The following is a 17,516-nucleotide window of genomic DNA, read 5'->3' as shown; positions in this document are numbered from 1 at the left end:
TCCTTTCCTATTTTTCTCTTCCTACCTTCTCCATGTCATCAACCTCTGTGAGTTAACCCTGTCTTTACAGGAAACTTGGAAAATACACACATGTTAATAATCTTGGTTAATATCCTTTATTCCTGATCCCTTCTCCAGCTCTTAGTAAGTTTCCCACTACTCATAGATGTCTTCAGTTCAAGTCAGTTCAATTCAAGTAAGTTGATGTCAATAAACATAAATCTTCATTTGTGCCTGAGACGGTGCTAGCTGCTGTGGATTTCAAGATGAATAAAACTTGGTATTCATTCCCAAGAATTTTAGTGGTAAAATCATATATTTCCTCAAATAACTATGGAGCAATTTGGTGAGTGGCATAATTATTACTACAAAGTGGTAATTTTAATTTTGACAACTGGTATCAAGAGAGTCTTAGTAGAAAAATGCAATCTTTAAGGCAGGTCTTGAGGAATGACTAAAAGTTAAAGAAATAAACAAGTGGGAGAATAGCTTTAGGGTATGGAAGGACAGCATGGATATGGCATATGTGCATTGAAGTCCCTGGAATATTTGAAGGTCAATGAAGAATCTGACATGGCTAGACCACTGAGCTCTTGCTGGAAGAGGATGGCAAGGAGTCAGGTTTGAAGAAATTTATGTTAGGCTTTAGGATTCTCCTTCAATTTGTGAGAAAGTAATTAATATATCTGTATGACAGTAGCATAATAAAAAACAATTTGAAAAAAAGAAGGTAGCTTAAAAATTATTATATCTGCTGTGAAATTCCAGGAAAAAATGAGGGTAGCAATTAGGCAAGTGGAGCTATGGGAGGCTGGAGCAAAGAAAATAATTATAAGAGACTTTTTTTATAGTCTGTACAAGATTTTGAAAGCTAAAAAGAATTTTCAGAATTTTCAAGAACAAGTGGTAGTGATTGAAAATGTAAGATGTCAAGAATGACTTAAATTTTCAGCATAGACACTATAGATAATGAAGAAAACCGGCTTGTAAAAGGAGGAGGATTGGTTGGAAAGGTAAATTCAATTTTGGATGTGTTGGCTTTGCTCACCCAAGTAAAAGTATTCAGTAGAAGTCAGCACAATTAGACTGGATCCTGGGAAAGAGATGGGGCATAAATACAGGAGTAAGGCTTCAGAGTGAGGAAGAACTCAGAGAAAGAATAAAGAATGAGAGGAGAGCCAAGTTGTAACATGGTGGGAAAGATACAGAAATCATTACTTTAGGGGAAAGGAAAAGGAAAGATTCAGTAGGAGGCATTTTCACTTGAATAGCTTTCTGAAATTTTAAACTTCACTTCCTCGAAGACATTGATTATTCTCCCTGTAATCAGTTTCCCTTTTGCTCTTATGTTTTTGTGAATGGTTTCAAAATTGTTCTTTGTACTCAGCATATAAACTTTGGTGCTATGGTCTTCACACTCCTCTCTCTCCATCCACGTTTACTTTGGACTACTTTTCATAACCTCCTTTCTTTGTTTTTTATTTCAACATATTAAAGGGGTGCAAATGTTTAGGTTATATATATTGCCTTTATCCCACCCAAGTCAAAGCTTCAAGTGTGTCCATTCCCCAGATGGTGTGCACCACACCCATTCCCTTCTCCCCTACCACCTGCCTGGCACCCGATGAATGTTATTTCTATGTGTGCACTTAAGTATTGATCAGTTAATACCAATTCATAACCTTCTTTCTACTGTCATCTTCCCTCCCTACCTTTCTTCCCTGTGATTGCCAACACTCGTGCCTCTAGCACTGCAGTGACCTACCCACCCTTCCCTGGTCTTGCTGTCCCAACGCAAATGCAACGATCTCCTTAAAACTTGTCTTTCATAATCTTAGGGTCAAGGGCTTTCAATATCTCCACATTCTTTCCAGAATTGAGTTCAAACTGCTTTATTGGTCAGTCAAAATCTTTCTTAGTCTGATTCTACCATATATATATATATATATATATATATATATATATATATATATATGTATGTATGTATATACACACATATATATTTTGGAATATTATGGGGGTGCAAATGTTCAGGTTACATATATTGCTTTAAGCTACATATTACATTTATTGCTATAAGTGTACCTATCCCCCAGACGGTGTACAACATACCTATTATGTGTGAATATACCCATCCCTTCCTCCCCCTCCCACCTGCCCAACATTTGATTGATGTTATTACTATATCTGCACATAAATGTTGATCAGTTAATACCAATTTAATGATGAGTATATGTGGTGCTTGTTTTTCCATTCTTGTGATACTTCCCTTAGTTGAATGGGCTCCAGCTCTATCTAGGATAATATAATAAGTGTTAGATCACCATTTTCTTTTGTGGCCGAGTAGAAATCCATGGTATACATATACCACATTTTATTAATCCTCTCATGTATTGATGGGCACTTGGGTTGTTTCTACATCTTTGCAATTGTGAATTGTGCTGCTATAAACATTTGAGTGCAGATGTCTTTTTTATAGATTTTTTTTTTCCTTTGGGTAGATGCCCAGTAATGGGATTGCTGGATGATTCTACCTTCTTTGCAAAGCCTTATACTGATCCCCAACTTTCATGTTTTCTACAGAATAATCATTCTATTTATTATAACTCTGGCAGTAACACAACTTCTCACTGTTTAGTCTCCTTCGGTCAATTCTTTTCCCCATTGTTTCCATCATTGCTATATATATTTTAAGCTGAAACATCTCCCTTCTATGGTTCAATTTTGAAAACTACTTATTTGAATTCTATCATAAACAAACTAGTATTATCAGTGTTTTATGTGTTACTGTCTCTAAACTGCAAGATCCTTGAAAACAGGGACTGCCAACCTTCCCTGTACCTGCACCATGATCCCATATGCACAGGGCGGGGACAAAGTTTTACTTATATAGTTGTCAAAGACACATTGAGTAAATGAAAACAATCATGGGATTATTACTTCTGAATTTTGAGAGAAATTATTCAAACTGCCAAAGGATTTGGGGCAATAAAATGGTTTTACAACAAAAATGGTATTGTATCCCCCACCCAAAAATCTTCTAGAAGAAATGAACCTTCTATTTATAATCAACTTCTGTCAGATTCTGCTGTTATTTTGCATATTTTTTGTTGTATGAGGAACACCATACATATTCAGGAAAGCATATCAATGAATATCTCAGAGAACAAATTCTCCCTCTTGGTACAGCAGATCAACCCACTTAAATTAATGGGAAGGCTAATGCTGATTTAAATTATTATTTATGTCAAAAATCAAAGAATAGCTATAATCATATATTAATACTATATCTTAATACTAGAGGTCAGCATGAGGCTAACCTGAGGGGCCCATTTGACCAGTACACCCTGAATTATATTCAGAGTAGACTATTTTGTATGCATGTAAAATATACTTCTTATAGAGCAAGATCCTTTAGGACTATTTTATTTTTACAGTCACCTTCATGTTTCACGTTTGTCATATATTTTAAGGGCACACCTGAGTCTCCTGTGTTCTCCTGCATGCACAGCCCATCGCCTGGTTTGTGGGCACTGTACTGAATCTCACCTCTGCACAGCTTGTTAATTCATGCTCTACTATGGTTAGGGAACATTTTCTATTACTTTTATCCATAACTATTGGTTTCCTATTTGATATCCATACAATCTCTCCTTTTTAAAAAGTAACCTTGCCTCACCCATGTTGAAATATATGTGTTCATTGCCAAAATCATTTTGAATTCTTAACCTGGATGTTCCTAAATATCCATACCAACCAACGACACTTTTATACCATTAGCAAGGACATTGACGAACTTTTGAAAAAATTGGTCCCAGTACTCACCCTGGCAGAGCACTGCTTGCTATGTCTCCTCCGGGTAACATTACTCTTATGAAGGAAATTTATTTTGAATGACCCTCCAATTAGCAATTAGGCAGTCTGGGCCATAATTTTGTCGTTGAATTGATAATGGTAATGAAGTAAAGAATGTGAAGCTTTGTTAAAGTCAAAAGGGGCTCTGTCATCTCTCTTTCATCTACCTATCCTGTCATTTCTTCATAGGAGATTAATCTTGTAATTTCATAAAATGCTGACACAAGCTTTATGGCTTCATCACCAAGAAGTTGATGTTCTTGTTACGGCCTTCTTGTGGCGAGGATAATTCTTCTTCCAACGCATTTGGAGCTCAGACAAAAGATGGAATTGTACAGGGTTACTACAAGTGCACTGTCTTTATCAAAATGTTTCTGATATTTCTCCATAACCAGGGAAAATGCCTAGTAAAGCTTTAGCAGTCCTAAATTTGAGAGATGGACTCCCTTCTATGTATGATGGAGTGGAGCTCTGCTGTGGTCTACAAGCTTGTGACATCAGGCTCTGTTTCTGCTGTGTAACAGTCAATCTCAAGTGTGCCAGAGGAGACTATAGTAACAGGAGTTTATTTTTTTGTGTTCTCTATGTTCTAGTGACTCTCTTCTAAGCATTACTTTATAGATCATGAACATAAACCATTCAAAAGTGCTTAAGAGGCCCTTTAGAGTAAATGTATGCCAAAGGATGGTTATGATGTCGAAAAGTAATAACTCTCTTCTAATGCTGATTTTATTATGCATGACCATGCAGTCTGAAGTAGTCAAATTCACTAAGGTTTAATTTGTTCTGTTTTGCCATGAATTGTCCATGACATCCCCTCTGTAAGCTGTCGTGTTTTAAATTCTCCAAACAATAACTCTAAACAAGGTCATTGAAATGATCAGAGATTAGTGTGTGTCCAGTGCACACATTTCCAGAGCATCTCAGATTTAATGTGGCTTTGTCAATGTACTATGATGTCCTTCAAAGCAACTGACTAGAGTAGAGCTTCTTGAACATGTACTGAAGAACTTACGGCTCTCAGGGGGCTTCAAAAAGGAAGCTATCATTTCTGGGAAAACATGGCATTTGAGTTAGGTATAATTTGCATGTTACTAAATCCATCTGGTCTTCTAATTTCTCTCACCATATCATAATTTTTTTAAAATTATGGTTTTTCTCATGAAACTCTTCTCACAGATGCTCCTGTGACCCTGTATTTGATATATGATGTTGTCTATTTTCCTTTTTAAAACTCAGGTCTTAAATTTATTTTCCATTTTTGTGGCTTCTCTTTTTATCTAATTCATTTGTTTCTCAATTCATCTTTCTTCCTTTTAGTTATTCTATTGGTTGATTGTATTTTTAAAATTTATTATATTTTAATTATGTTGGATGTTTAACTTATTTCCATTTTCATTAATTATTAATAAAGAAATTAAAGCTATGACACTGCAATAATAGTTTTGCTTATATGCTTTGCTAGTGAGAAGGCAAACTCAGCTACTATAAACAGACCCCCAAACACAATGGATTAAAAAAGGTGTATATTTCTGTCCAATGTAACAGTCCAGATAAGTCCAAGTTATTAAGTGGCACTGCTTTACAACATTAATCAGGGACCAAAATTTCTTTCATTTTCTTCTTCCAGCATTTTAGCAGTATTGTCTTCATCTGCATAATCAGAATAAAGACAAAATAATTCTCAGTTCCAGTCTACAGAATAGAAAAAGTGAGAAAGTTCAGTATAGGTGACTTCATTTATAAGTTGATGACTTGGCAGTTGTGTCAATAATTTTTCTAAATCTCATTGGCTAGACTATAATTACATAGAAAATCTAGTTAAAGGAGCTTGGAAAATGTAGTGTCTCTAGCTTTGTGACCTTATAAATCAATAGGAGGATAGGGAGAATTAACAGTGGAGAATAGTCTGTCTAACTCCATGTTTTAATAAGCAACACTCTAATTTTTACCATTAAGTAGTTTATGATTTCATTTTCTTCTTTGATTCAACAGTAATTTGGGTGAATTTTAAAATCTGAAGTATTTGAGTCTTATAAAAGCATTTTAGTAGTTTCTAACCTAATTATGTAATAGCTAGATTATTAAGTCTATTTACTGCCTTGTTTTGTTTTGAATAAGGGAGCCTAGTCCTCATCAAATATTATAAATGTTCCATGGATTCTTGAAAAGAAAAGTCTAAAATCTTTTTGTAGAGTTACATTTGTAATTCATAATGTAATTCAAATGTAATTCATAATAACTTTCTTAAGTATATTTTCAACTTCTCAACATATTTGATTACTTTTGCCCAAAAGTAATCTGCTAAAAGCTGAGATAGTTGGATTAATATCTCCCACAATAATTGTATCTCCAACATTTTTGCCTTATGTATTTCTATTCTCTGCCATCTGACACATAAAATTCCATACCTCTTTTGTCCTGGTTATGTTTTATTAATATAAAATAACCCTATTTGTTCTTTTTAAATATTTAATTTGAATTTAATATTTCATACTATTAATATTGAAGTTTTTGTTTTTTCTGGTCTAGTGAGTTTAGGGGGGAGAAAGATGAGGGATTTTGGGGGGATAAGATATTTATCCAGTGTGTAGGATGTTTGTGTGGGTTGAGGTGGAAGAACATTTTTTAAGATTTATTTTTATGTTTTTTTATGGACAAAATCACATATATTTATTGTGTACAAGGTGATGTTTTGAAATATGTATACCTTGTGAATGGCTCTGAGAGGCTCTGAAACCTGGGGCAGGCCAAAAAGCCTGGGTGCCAGCCCAATGGCTAGGGCTGTGGCGTTGGCCTGGCACTGAGGTCAGTCTGGAGCCTGGGGCTGTTGGGGTTGGCCTGGCGGTGGGACTGGTCAGAGACTGAGTTCATCAGGTAGGCCTGAAGCCCAGAGCTTGCAGGATCCCTCTTGGCACTGGAGCAGACCTAGAGGTTTAATCGGCAGTTATCAGCCTGGAGTCTGGAGCCATGTGGGCCTGCTTGGCACTGGGTTTTACTGAAGCAGCTCCAGTGTTGACATCCAAGGCAATGTTCAGTGCTCAGTTTCTCCCCACTCCCCCAAGTGGAGGGTATCTGTATACTGTGCTGCCTGCGGTTGGAGGAGCAGTGGTGTGGGTGATGTAGAACTGTTCTTCCTACCTTCTTCAGTGTATCTTCTCTTTTTCTTGTGATACACCTAGGTGCTATAATCTCTTATCTAATTTTCTTAGCTTTTGGGAAAGTAATTTTGTGCATGGACAGTTATTCAAATTGATGGTTTTGCAAGGGAGGAGTGGTGTTTGAGCAGTGGAAAGTCCTCTTACACCATCTTGCTGATATCCTCTTGGGAGAATGATTTGAATAAAAAAAACCTAGAGACTTTCTGGAAAGAAAGGAATTGAGAAACCGTTTCCTCTTCCCAAGATTCAAGTTACTGAACTTTTTAGTGTGCACAAGAGTGACCTGTCCAGATCTGCTAGCTGGGAATGGATAAGCTTCCTGAGAAAATGCTGAATCAGTGGATTGGAACACTAGGTTGGGTTGTCAAAGGTGAAATGTGCTGCCTAGTTCCTGAGACTGTGCAAATTGGAGTTATCCCAGCCTTCTTTGAGTTAGGCTTTAGCCCAGAGCATCCAGCCCTGCAGGTGAATCTAAACTGCTTTAACATGCAAGAGTCCAAGAAAATGTTGATTAATAACACTTTGGTGGATCACACCATGAAGAGAATGATGTTCTTTATAGAAAATCTCTGTGACAGAATTTATTATTGTACACTATCCCTGAATATAAGTGAGCTATATTTCCTTACATCATTTTGAGGCTTTGTCATGTGACTTATTTTGACTAGCGGAATGTTAGATGATGTGCCATTCTATTACCAAGAAAATGTTTGAAGAAGATTGTGGGATTCAGTTCAGCTCCTTGTGGTTTTGCCCTCAGCCATGAGAATAGCATGCTCTGAAAAAGATATGCTGCTTCTGCCAGCTCCTAGAATGATGACATGTAGTATATCTGAGCTCAGCCCCACCTGGAGCATAACTGCAGTTGATCAGCACCCACATGTAATGTAAGAAATAAAGCTCAGTTGTAGGTCATTGAAATTTTGGGTGAGTCTTTTGAAATTTCATTACATAGTTTAATGTAGCATAAGTGAATTGTACAAAAATTTGTATCTGGAAGTTTTACCTCCCAATGGAAGATTTTCCCAATTGGGAGAAAATAGATTTCTGTTTTCTGAAAGGCAAAACTTTCAGATATAAATTTTTGTATTAGTTAATTTTATAATATGTATAAGCAATGGGAAGATTTTTCATTTTTTGTTTCTTATTTTGGATATATGTGATGAGAAAATATTAGATATGAAAAGTTGTTATTTTGAGAAATATTTGTTACTGAAACAGTCTTCCAGGGGAGGGCATCAATATTGTTTCCTTTTTGATTACTCATACAAACTCTGAAAAATTGGCTAAAAATCCTCTTCAAAAGTTTGCATATGAATACAGATAGTTAAAAATATTATATAACGAATCTCCATATACACTCTGTATAAGTTCAATGATTATTAACATTCTACCATTCTTGCTTTGGATGACTATATGAAAATCCTTGCTGCAGCTGACTATCTGATATTAAGCCATGTTTATCTATCCAACTATTTTTTTATCCTCTCATTTGAGTTTGCTAGATATTACTAAAGCATGTCACAGGCATCTTATCTTTTAACACATAAATACTTAAACATGCATTTCTAACAGCTATGAACTTAAAAAATTATAACTGTAATATCAATATCTCAGGAACATTTAAAATTATTGTTTAATATTATCTAGTATTCAATTATGTTGACCTTTCCCAAATTATCGTGAGAATGCCTGTATAATTGGTTTGTGTGAATTAAAACATGGTTCAAATTTTAAAAGTGCTTGATGTATTAAATTTCATCTTTTTGCTTTTATATACTAAAAAACAATGTTTTTATTTTATTTTATTTTTTCCAGATTTATTGGGGTATAAATGACAAGTAAAAATTGTGTATATTTAAAGTATACAAAGTGTAATTTGATTTACATACATGTTGTGAAATGATTACCATAGTCAAGTTAATTAATATATCCATCACCTCACATAGTTATAATTTTTTGAGTGTGTTTGATGAGAATACTTAAGGTCTACTGTGTTAGTAAATGTTAAGTATATAAAATAGCAATATTAACTATAGCTACCATGCTGTACATTGGATCCTCAGGTCATATTAATCTCATAGCTGAAAGTTTGTAACTTTTGACCAACATTATCTAATTTCTCCAAACTCCCAACTTCTAACAACCACCATTCTACTCTCTGCTTCTGTAAGATTGCACCTATAAGTGACAGACAGGCTCAGTGGCTCACATCTGTAATCTTAGCACTCTGGGAGGCCAGGAAGATTGCTTCAGGTCAGGAGTTCCAGGAGACCAGCCTGAGCAAGAGCAAGACCCCATCTCTACTAAAAATAGAAAAAATTAGCCAGGAGTGGTGGCACGTGCCTCTAGTCCCAACTACTTAGGAAGCTGAGGCTGGAGGATCTCTTGAGCCCAGGATTTGAGGTTGCTGTGAGCTAGGCTGACAATGCTAGGACACTCTAGCCTGGGCAACGGAGCAAGACTCTGTCTCAAAAACAACAACAAACCACACATGTAAGTGACATCATGCAGTATTTCTTTCTTTCTGTGTCTGACTTGCTTTTCTTAACATAATATCCTTCAGGTTCATCCATATTGTTGCAAATCACAAGAATTTCTTATTTTTATGGCTGAATATTATATATGGATAATATGTATGAATAATATATACATAAATAAAATCATAATTTCTTTATCCATTGATCCATCAGTAATCCTTTAGGTTGTTCCACAATTTGGCTACAGTCAATAATGCTGCAATGAGCACGGGAGTGCAGCTATTTGTTCAACTTGCTGATTTCAATTCCTTTAAACATATACCGAGAGTGGGACTGCTGGTAGTTTGATGTTTTCCATAATGCTTATGCCAATTTAGAATTACTGCCAACCATGTACAAAGTTTTTTTTTTTTAATTTACCACACCCTCACCAACACTTGTTATCTCTTGTCGTTTTTTATAACAGCCATCCCAACAGGTTCAAGGTGATGTATTATTGTGGTTTTGATTTGCATTTTCCTGATAATTAGTGATGTTGAGCTCACTTTCATAAATCTGTTGGCCATTTGTATGTCTTCTTTGGAAAAGTATCTCTTCAGATCCTTTGCCCATTTTTTGATTGGGTTATTTAATTTTTTTTTTTTGCTATTGAATTGTATGAGTTTCTTATATATTTTGGATATTAATCCCTTATCAGATATATGGCTTGCAAATATTTTCTCCTATTCTGTAGGTTGCTTTTCATTTTGTTGACTTTGTCCATTGCTGTGCAAAATCTTTTTAGTTTGATATTGTCCCATTTGTTTGTTTATTCTATTATTGCCTGTGCTTTTAACATCATATATTTTGACTAGAGAATATAATTCATTTAAATTTAAGTATTATAATTAGCGATATGTAAGGTTCTACTATTGCCATTTTGTTCATTGTATTCTGACGTTTTTATAGTTCTTTTCTTCTTCATGCTGTCATCTTTTGTGATTTTTAATTTTTTTTAGTGGAATGCTTTGCTATTTTTCTCTTTATCCTCTGTATGCATACATTTTTCTCTGTTATAACCATGAGGCTTTTATAAAACATCTTATAGTTATAACATTCTATTTTAAGCTAATAACTTCAATCAAATACAAAAAATACACCTGTTCCCTTACACATATATTTTTTTATTATTTACATTTTCTAGAGACAATTATACTTTCGTATGTTTTTATGTTATTAGTTAGTATCCAGGCAACTCTAGTAGTGATGAACTTCCTCAGCTTTTGTTTGTCTCTGAATAGCTTTATTTCTTCTTCATTTCTGAAGGACAGATTTGCTTGATGTAACATTCTTGGTTGGTTGGCAGTTATTTTTTTATTTTAGTACTTTGAAAATATCATTCTACTCCTTCTGGTCAGCAAGATTTCTGCTGAGAAATCTGCTGATAGTCATATAAAGGTTCCCTTATATGTGACAAATTGCTTATCTCTTGCTACTTTCAAAATTCTCTCTTTTCTTTTATTTTTAACAATTTAGTTAAAAGTTCATCTGGGTCATATTATTTGAGTTAATCTTTTTGGGGGTTTTTGAGCTCCATGAATCTTGAACTCCCCGAATTTGGGAAGTTTTTAGCCATTATTTCTTTAAACAAATTTTTGAGCTTTTCTTTTTATCTTCTTGTTTTAGAATTACCATGATATTTATGTTTGTTCTCTTGGTATCCAATAGGTTCAGTTTGCTTTCTTTGTCCTTTTTCTTTTTTTCTTTTTTTTTTTTTTGTTCCTTTAATTGGCTAACTTAAAACAAACTCTTTGAGTTTGCCAAATCTGTTCCTGTATATTCAAATCTTCTGTTGAAACTATCTATTGAATTTTGAATTATGTCATTGTTTTCTTCAGTTCCAGTATTCATTTGATTCTTTCTTTATGGTTTCAATTTCTTTTTTAAAGTTTTCATTTTGTTCAAGTATTGTTTTCCTAATTTCAATTGGTTATCTATTTGTGTTCTCTTTCATCTCATTGAGTTTTGAGATAATTTAGATAAAATAATTAAGATAATTATTTTGAATTCTTTGTAGGAAAACTTGTAGCTCTCCCTTTATTTGCAGTCACTAATAAAAACTTATCAGCTTCCTTTGATGGTATCTTGTTAATCTAACTCATCATGATCTATGTGGCCTTGAATTTTGTGTCTGTGCATTTGAAGGTGTAAATATCTTCAACTTCTGTTGAAGAACTTCTGTTAGGTTTTCAGGCTGATGGGATTGCCTCTTATATCATAGTTGATTGAGGGTGGTGTTAATGGGTTCTTGAGAAAATAGGACTGTCCTTGGACCATGGCTGACCAATGCTGGAATCAAGTCACAGGGCTGCTTCAGGGTCCACAGCCAGAACCTAAGCCTGCAGATCTGCCTCTGATGGTGCAGATGGGTGTGTCTCCCTCTGGATCCCTGTGTGAGCAGAACTCCTGAATCACAGCTGAGAGTCCCTATAGCCAGGTTACCAGATCACTTCAAGGCCCACTTCCATTAAACAGCCCATGCCCTGAACTTTTCCTGAGTCTGTAGTTTTGCCTATTCCAGAATATCATACAATTGCAATTATACAGTATATGGCCATTTCAGACTCTTATTTCACTAGTGACATGCATTCAAGGTTCATCCATGTTGAATGAATTTATAGTTCATTTTTTTAAATTGCTGAACATGATTCTATTGTATGTCTGTTTATCTGCGTACCTATTGAAGGTAAAAGTGATTGCTTCCAGTTTGGGGCAGTTATGAATAGATTGTTGTAAACATTTGAATGCAGGTTCTTATGTGAACATAAGTTTTCAATTTAGTTGGATAAATCCTTAAGAGAGTGAATGTGAGACTGAGTCTTGTGAAATTAATCTTATTAATATGTTTTATTTAACCTAATACATCCAAAACATCCCCATTTCAACATATAATCATATACAAATTATAAATAAGATTATTTCATATTATCTTTTGTATAAGGTGTTTGAAATTCAGTGTGTGTTTTACAGCCTTAACACATTACAGTTTGCAGTAGCCACGTTTCAATTATTCAATAGGCACATATGGCTAGTGGCTATTGTCCTGGGCAGCAGAACTATACAGCATAGTTTGTTTTCTTTAAGATTTTATAGCATGTTGAAAGAGAGATTCTACCTTTAATTTTGCTGGTGATGGCATAACTTTATCAAATTCATTATTTTGTCTATAGCTCTCAAATTATTAGTGTCAAAACACTAGTGAATATCCTTACACATTTTGAGAAGTTCGTATGCATGTATTGTTCCCCATTCTAACTTTCCAATTTTTATAAATTTAAAATAGACTTCTAATTCCCATGTGTTATTGCTGTTTTTTTAGCCATATAAAATGGATTTTTCAATGCTAGCTTTTGGCTATTACTAGTTTTTTTATTACACCTTATCCTTCCATGGAGTAAGAAAATTACCTAAATAATTCTTCAGTGTCTCATAATGAAGCATTTATGTAAGATTTTGAGAATAAGGTATCATGAGATAGTAACCCCTAACAACCATTTTTTTGTTAAACTCATTTTTGTTTCTTCTAGTTTTCTTGTGTGCCACTTCTCCAATTCTTAATCAAAGGGCATGAGTTTTTACACAATGAGCACAGTTATTTTCTTCTTTTGGTGGTCTTTCTCAAGCTCATTGCACTGAATGTCACTATAAGAGCCCTAGCAAAATTTGTTATTTATGATGATCATTGCTTATTGCTAGAAAATTTTTGGTTTAGAAATTTTTTGCTAAATAATAAAAGCAGTTGCATTTCAAAATGTTTACTTTTATGGTGAGGTAATTGGTACAGAACTGTAAAATAGTTTAGGCCTGTTATAAGTCATAATTCTAATAGTTACAAGAATTTTTTCTTTAGAAAACCATTTTACCATGTATGCCATTTTCTTTCACAAATTTGTAATTTAGCTTTTGTGTTAACAGAAAACCTTATTAATCCAATATTACTTTATTTAGGATAGCAAAAGGACTGCTAGTCCCTAGATATCTAGATGGTCTGTTACTTTAATAAAAAAAATTTAGATAATCTCAAGCAAGTTAATTGCAATTCTGTTTTTTTCCCGTTCTCTGGTCCCCTGTGTTAAGAATTAATAAGATTTTTACTGCATTATGTTAGCGTTTTCCTGATGCTAAAATTAAGCTTATAGAACTGTCATTTCTAGAGTAATTATTTTTACTTTTAAAAATGATAATAGTTTTCTGATTTTTATCAAATTTCTGCTTGTTCTCCATGATGTTTCAAATTATGACCAATATCTATGTACATAATTTTATGGGCTTATATCTATCTTTGTTTAATTAAATCTATTTCTACAGCTTCACAAAAAAGATGAATTATGAAGTATTTTCCTTAAAAAAAAGCATTGTTCTCATTATCGAAAGAGTCACTGTAGATTTTCTTTAAGCAGTACATTCACTCTTGATAGGGTGCTGAAATCAGAGTTATCTGTGCCTGTTAGCATCCTGAAAGGACAGAGTGTATGGAGAAAGAGAGACGGTAAATATAAATGAAAGAGCTGATAACTGGTGAAGAAGAGAAAAGGGATCAAAAACACAGCAAAGAGAATCTTGCCTTGCAATTAGAAACTACATTTCTTTCATAACTACCATTATACTTTAAATAATTAATAGTTAGCAAGGCATGACTAACACTAAGGAAAATTAAGGACTCCAGAATTTATGGATAAGATGTTGCCAAACTTACAGGCTTCTATGTCCTTTTGCCACCTGACTTGTGATCACTGTGAAAAATTAAAACAGTGTAGGAATATACCTGGGCTTGGAAAACAGGAAAGAGTACCATTCAGGCAGTAGCCCTGAGCTTGGATACCACCATAGTTCACTGTGCGCTAAAAAAAAATTAATGAAATGAGATCAATACCTAGATACAGGAAAGACACATTTCTGAATATTAAGAATTAAAAAGACAATAGAAACATTCAGGCCCAAATATGGTAATGAACACAGGAATAGCCAAACCAACAAACAAAAGCAGGTTACATACTGATTATAAAAGTCAAGTTAATCTCAAATGTCTTTCAAACATTAACCTTAAAATCTATATAGATATGTCTAGCTAAACGTCCACTTCGGAAGAACACAGAGAGAATTGCTCAATTATGAAAGCATACAGACAGTAGAAAAATCATACACCTTATTGAAAATTTTCTTCAGTATATTGTGCAGTGGAACATAATTAAAAATCTTGACAAAGTAAAACTGTGATAATTATTAACATCAGTTAAGTATAAAATGCATGGTACCTCTAATTAATTCTATTTCTATTTATTTTAAACATATTATAAAAAAATAAATGAAAATACATTCATTAAAAAAGCACCAATCTTCCCCCAACTTCATAGCCCATTGCCCAGAAGTAATCACTTTCAACTTGCAAGGCTGTTTCTTTTGGTGTTTTAATCTACATTTCTATATGTCATACTTCTAATTCTGTTTTTAAGTTTTGAAATTGAGACATTGTTTATTGACTTTCTTTTATTAGAGTGGAAAGTTCAATTGCCTTTTCTCTCTTTCTTTCTACTACAGTTGTACCACACTTTTTGGTTACATAAAATAATCTAGTCTTTATGTGGTTAACTAGAGTATATTATTATGATCATACAAATATTCCTTGCTGAGGCATGATTATTTTTCCTTTATCACACAAATGTTGTTGTTCTAGAATTAATAATTGTTTTATTACATATATTTTTAGTTTGCTATAGAGATAAAATTTTTTCCCAAAGACTTGAGTAGATCTGTCAGAAGCCTAACATTATATTTTCCAAATATATATACATATTAGATATTATCTTTCCTTTCATCATGCTCATTATTATTATTATTATTTCAATACTGGAGGCCTGCCTTCTTTGTTTTTCTTATCTTCTCCTAGAATTTATACTGGCTTTTGACTTGCCTTACCTCAAAATGTAATCCTGAGGGTTTTTGTGTTATTTTTGTTTCTAGATCCATGTCCTTCTGTATGCTTTGCTCTCTTGTTTTGCTAAGTACATCTCCTAGGTACTTCCAAAGAGTCTTTGAGAGTTATATTTTTGGATTCTTGCATGTCTAAAATTGAGATTATTTTATCCTCACGTATAATTTGAATGGAGAATTGTAGGTTGAAATGATTATTCTTAGAATATTGAAAAAACTGCTCCATTTTCTCCTGGTATTAAGAATACTGTTTACTTTTTGGAATCTATCACTTTAATTTTTCCCTCTGGAACTTTTATGATGTTCTTTATCCTTGTATTATGTAATATTACAATGATATATCTTCATGAGGGTTGACTACTAATCTACGTGCAAGTATAGGAGAGAGGTTTCCTAGTCTAAAAGCTGTGTATAAAGATTTTTAAGCAATCGCCCTACTTTATGTCCCATATTCCACAGTACCTATTGCCTATTAGTGCTTTTTGACAAAATATTTTTAGTACATTAAAAATAATAGGATAATTCATTCTATATGACTTTGAAGTAGTTTGTGGCATACCTATGTACCTACCAATATAAACTAGAATTACTTGAGAAAAATCTATATGGAGACATTGGAAAGCTACCTTTTCAAGGTAACTGGAACCCCCAAAGAATAAAATCTTGAAGAGAAGAAAACCATTAATAGGGAGAATTTTTCATATGCAAAGTTCAGAAATCAATAAAAAAATCTAAAAATATGAAAAAAATAGGGTACAGAGAAAAAGATGGGAATAGATATGGATCCACATATGCACTAGACACTAGACTAGAGACATAGAATAAAGAATATTCTATGTGATAGTATGAGCTGAGGGAGAGGTAATGGTCTAATAGGGATAAATGACATGAAGATCTAGGCAACCTGCTTATGTACTTTGCTTGTATGTTCTCATCATGCTCAATCACAGATATATCACTTCTATTTTATAATGGAATACTATACCCCTGAACCTAGCCAACTTATGATTTGATGGGTCTGGCAAATTTTAATTTATGATGGACAAGTCTGTTGAGCCATAGTTAACATGTTTCAACTCTATTATGCCCAATAGCATTCCATGAGCTATGTTTTCAAATGTGTATATTTCTCCATTGCAAATGGCACATCCTTGTTCCAGAACAACAAATGTGTACATTATGATTCCCCTTTTTAAGTTGCCACAAACTCCACAAGACATCTTTTCTCATTAAATATTTTAAAATGGCCCCAATAGTATCAATGGTAGTTGTACCAGTTTTCCATTACTAAGTAAGAAATTACCACAAACCTAGTGGGTGGTAGCATATGATAAGAAACAAAAATTTTATTATCTCACAGTTTCAGAAGGTTGAGGTTTGGGCGTGGCATAGCTGTGTTCTCTGTTCAAGGTCTCACAAGATAGAAATCAAGATGTAACCTAGGGCTGTGTCTCATTTGGAGCTCAGGATTCTCTTCCGAGCTCATTCAGATTATTGGCAGAATTCAGTTCCTTGCACTTGTAGAACTGAGATCTGTGCTTATCAAAGAGGATGACCAGAGACTGCTAGTCTACTAGTTCTTATGGTCCAAGAGTCAAAGCTGCTCACAACATAGTCTGAACCTGCTACAGAACTTCTCTGCTCTGGACCTCACTAAAGGTGGCAGCCTTCAATTTTACTCCATAAAATATATTGATGCTGTATTTCCAAGTGTGGAATGTGCTGTTTCGAGAACTCACAATGGCCTATAGGGCTTGTGCTTCCTTCTTTATGATAGGTACAAGGTACAATCAATTGTTGTTTACTTTGAAGAAAGTGGCCCAGCATGCCCTATACCAATGTATACCTAAAACTTTCACTGACATAATAAGTCCCTGATTCTTTGTAGCATTATCTTCTTTCCTGTGCAGTTCATGAATTTTATCATGTTCTCCAATATACTACAATTTCTTGATTATCTGCTTTGATTAGCATGATGTCATCAATATTATGATCCCCTGTGGTATTCATCATGATTTCTAACCAGTCCATATCTCTTAGACCATACTAT

Source organism: Microcebus murinus, chromosome 1 (genome assembly GCF_040939455.1).
Source record: "Microcebus murinus isolate Inina chromosome 1, M.murinus_Inina_mat1.0, whole genome shotgun sequence".
Lineage (NCBI taxonomy): Eukaryota > Metazoa > Chordata > Mammalia > Primates > Cheirogaleidae > Microcebus > Microcebus murinus.
This window is presented reverse-complemented; position numbering follows the sequence as displayed.